This window comes from Microtus ochrogaster, chromosome 7 (genome assembly GCF_000317375.1).
Source record: "Microtus ochrogaster isolate Prairie Vole_2 chromosome 7, MicOch1.0, whole genome shotgun sequence".
Taxonomy (NCBI): domain Eukaryota; kingdom Metazoa; phylum Chordata; class Mammalia; order Rodentia; family Cricetidae; genus Microtus; species Microtus ochrogaster.
In genome coordinates, this window is record NC_022014.1 from 43,818,155 (window position 1) to 43,821,735 (window position 3,581).

The window sequence follows — 3,581 nt, forward strand, 5'->3', positions numbered from 1 at the left end:
TTTGGGGCTGGAGAGATGGCTCAGTGGTTAAGAGCATTGCCTGCTCTTCCAAAGGTCCTGAGTTCAATTCCCAGCAACCACATGGTGGCTCACAACCATCTGTAAGGAGGTCTGGCATCCTCTTCTGGCCTTCAAGCATACAGACAGAATATTGTATACATAATAAATAAATAAATATTTTAAAAAAATAAAATAAAACTTACACTATTTTATGTGTATGAGTGTTTTGCCTACGTGTGTGTCAGTGGACTGTGTGTGACCATGGAGGCCGGAAGAGGGTATCGGATCCCATGGAACTGAAGTGACAGATGGTTGTGGGCTGCCAGGTGGGTGCTGGGAACTGAACCCTGGTCTCGTGTGAGAGCAGCTAGTGCTCTCAACCTCCTCTCCAGCCCCTGTATTTTGGCTTCTTAGTTCTTTTCAGTTTGAGATGTCATTCTGTTGTGGCCCAGGGCAGGAGCCTCATCTAAAACAATGACCTTATATCATTTATTTTTGGTGCCTCCTTCCCTGTGCCTTCCACCACCTTTCTGCTTTTTCATGTTCCTCTGTCCAAATCAAGGTTCTCTGCTATGCAGGTGCACAGTGCACGTACCTGTAATCCCAGCACTCTAGAGGCTGAGAGAGGAAGACCACCAGTCTCAAGGCCAGTCTAGGCCAAGAACTTAGTTCCAGGATAGCCCTTGTGTCAAAAGAAAGGAAACAAATCCAGGTCTGTCTGGGCATGTCAGAGTCATGGGCCAACAGCTTCACCACTGAGATTTTGGCCCTCCTTGTCTGCCTCCTGGATAAGTTGCTACTTCCTGTCTAGACAGTGGGGGCAAATGGCCCAGAGGCAGAATCCCCAGACCCTGGGACCTCCTTTCCATAGGGTCATGTCTTTCTCATGGTGGCTTGTGGATCAAGGTTGGGAAGACACCTGGGAGTTCAGGATGGCCCATTGCTATTCCCTGCTGGATCAGCTGCCTTGTATATATTATATAAATACAAAATCTATGCTGGACATGCATGACTCAAGCCTCAAGGTGGGGCATGGGAACCCTGGCCCTGGCTTCTGAGAATCATGGTTCTCCTGTCTAGTGGTTTCCCCATGGGCAAAGCATCATCCCTTGTCTGTAAAAAGGGGTGGGGGTTATAGTGGTCAAGATGATACATGAGGACTGCCATGGTTCAAATTTGGAATATCCTCAAAGGTCTCAAGCAGAGCACTTGGTCCCTAGCTCGCAGTGCTGGAAAGTGGGTGAAGTGGACGTGGCCTTGGAGTCTATTCCCCCGAGCTCCTTCCTGTCTCACTCTCTGCTTCCTGGTCAGCCACAAAGTGAGCACCTGCCCTCTGCAACCCAGTCCCACCTCCATGATGCTCTGCCCAAGTACACGAGAGCACAGTGACCGTGGACTGACCCTCTGAAACAGGGTGCTAAGATAGTGCCTTCTTCCTTCCCTTAAGCTGTTGGGGTGGTTTGAAGGCCCCCATGGCTCATGCTTTTGAATAATATTGGTGGACTGTTGGGAAGGAGGAGGTGTGCCACTGGGGGTGGGCTTTGAAGGTGGGCTTTGAAGTTTCAAAAATCCATGATAGGCCCAATCTGTCTGTCTGTCTGTCTGTCTTTCTTTCTCTCTCTCTGCCTGCGGATCAGGATGTAGCTCTCAGCTACTTTTCCAGCACCGTGCCTGCTGCCATGCTTCCTGCCATGATGATAATGGACTTGCTCTCTGAAACAGAAAGCAAGCCTACAATTAAATGCTTCCTTTCTTAAGAGATGCCTTGGTCATGGTGTCTCTTTACAGCAGTAGAACGGAGACTAAAACAGCTATTTGTCAAGTATTTTGTCCAAGTGTTGAGTGAGAGAGAACTAATATAAGGATGGATTTGACTCTGGACATGGAGTCCAGTCCCTCCTTATTCCGTGGTTATGACTGGTCATGGTGTGTGGGTGGGGCTGGGAATGTAGCTCAGTTGGTGGGATGCTTGCCTGACATGCACAAAGCCCGTGTTTGATTCCTGCTACTTAACAAGTTGGAGGCGTTAGCCAGAGCTACATATTGCCCTGTCTCTAAATAAAGCCAATGACGGTTTCCATGAAGAGATACAAAACAACTCACACCTCAGAAAAGAACAAGAATTTATTCTTGTGCTGGTATAAACAGCTATGGCCAGGATTCAAGTTGCCTTAAGAGCATGTCCTTCCTTAGTAGTGGCTTAGAGTTCATTAGTCACAGAACAAAGAAAGTCATAAGTCAAGGCTAGAGAGGACCGCAGGGGCAGGGAGGTAGGCTACCAAGAGGAGGGGAATCTCTGCCAGAGGCTGCAGGTGCTGTTTGATATCATGCTTATCTTGGATTAATGGAAACCAGTGATGTGCTAAGAATATACATTTAAGGTTTTCCCCCCAAGGCTGTTGTTAGGTTGTTGTTTTCAACGTGTGTGTTTTGCCTTTGTGTATGTCTGGGAAGGGTGGCCAACGGTGGGTACCTGACCCTCTGGAACTGGAATAATAGACAGTTGTGAGCCATGCCATGTGAGTGCTGGTCCTTTGAAAAAGTAGCCAATCTATTAACTTCTGAGCCATCTCTCTAGCCCTGGGTTTTTTAAAAAATATTTATTTATTTACTTATTATGTATACAGTGTTCTGTCTGTGTGTATGTCTGCAGGCCAGAAGAGGGCACCAGACCTCATTATAGATGGTTGCGAGCCACCATGTTGTTGCTGGGAATTGAACTCAGGACCTTTGGAAGAGCAGGCAATGCTCTTAACCGCTGCGCCATCTCTCCAGCCCCCTAGCCCTGGGTTTTTGGGGAGTTTGGAAGCATTTGTTTGTTTGGGACAGGGTTTGTTTGTGACCTAGCCTGGAGCTTACTACGTAGACTGTGCTGGTCTGGAACTCACAGAGCTCTGCCTGCCTCTGCTTCCTAAATACTGGGTGCTGGTTTACAATTAAGGAAACTGAGGCACAAAGAGGCTCCTAAGTAATGAAGTGTTAGCTTTTACTGTCAAGTTGACACAGTCTGAGACAATTGATCTGAGAAGAGAGTCCCAACTGAAGGGCTTTTCAGATCAGATTGGCCTGTGGCCACATCTGTGGGGGTCCATCTTAATCTTTAATTGATACAGGAGAGCCCAGCCCACTCTGGGCAGCACCATCCTTAGGCTGCTGGTCCTGGGCTGTATAAGAAAACTAGTTAAGCATGAGTCTCGGGGTCAAACAGCATTCTTCCTTGATTGCTGCTGCTTGAGTTCCTGCTCTGATTTCACTCTGTTTCGGATTATAAACTGAAGTATAAGCCAAATAAACCGCTCCTTCCCTTAATTTGCTTTTGATTAGAGTGCTTTGTCTTTGTTGCAGAGTTTGAGACCACCGAGAAAGATCACCCGAGCTCTGTTGAGTTTTAAGTAGTCGAATTTTATTTACGCTGCAACTGACCATAGTCTCCGTTGTTGCACTTGGGACTGCAGCCTTTTAAAGGCAAAGGCCAAGCCGGGCGATGGTGGCGCACACCTTTAATCCCAGCACTCGGGAGGCAGAGGCAGGTGGATCTCTGTGAGTTCGAGACCAGCCTGGTCTACAGAGCTAGTTCCAGG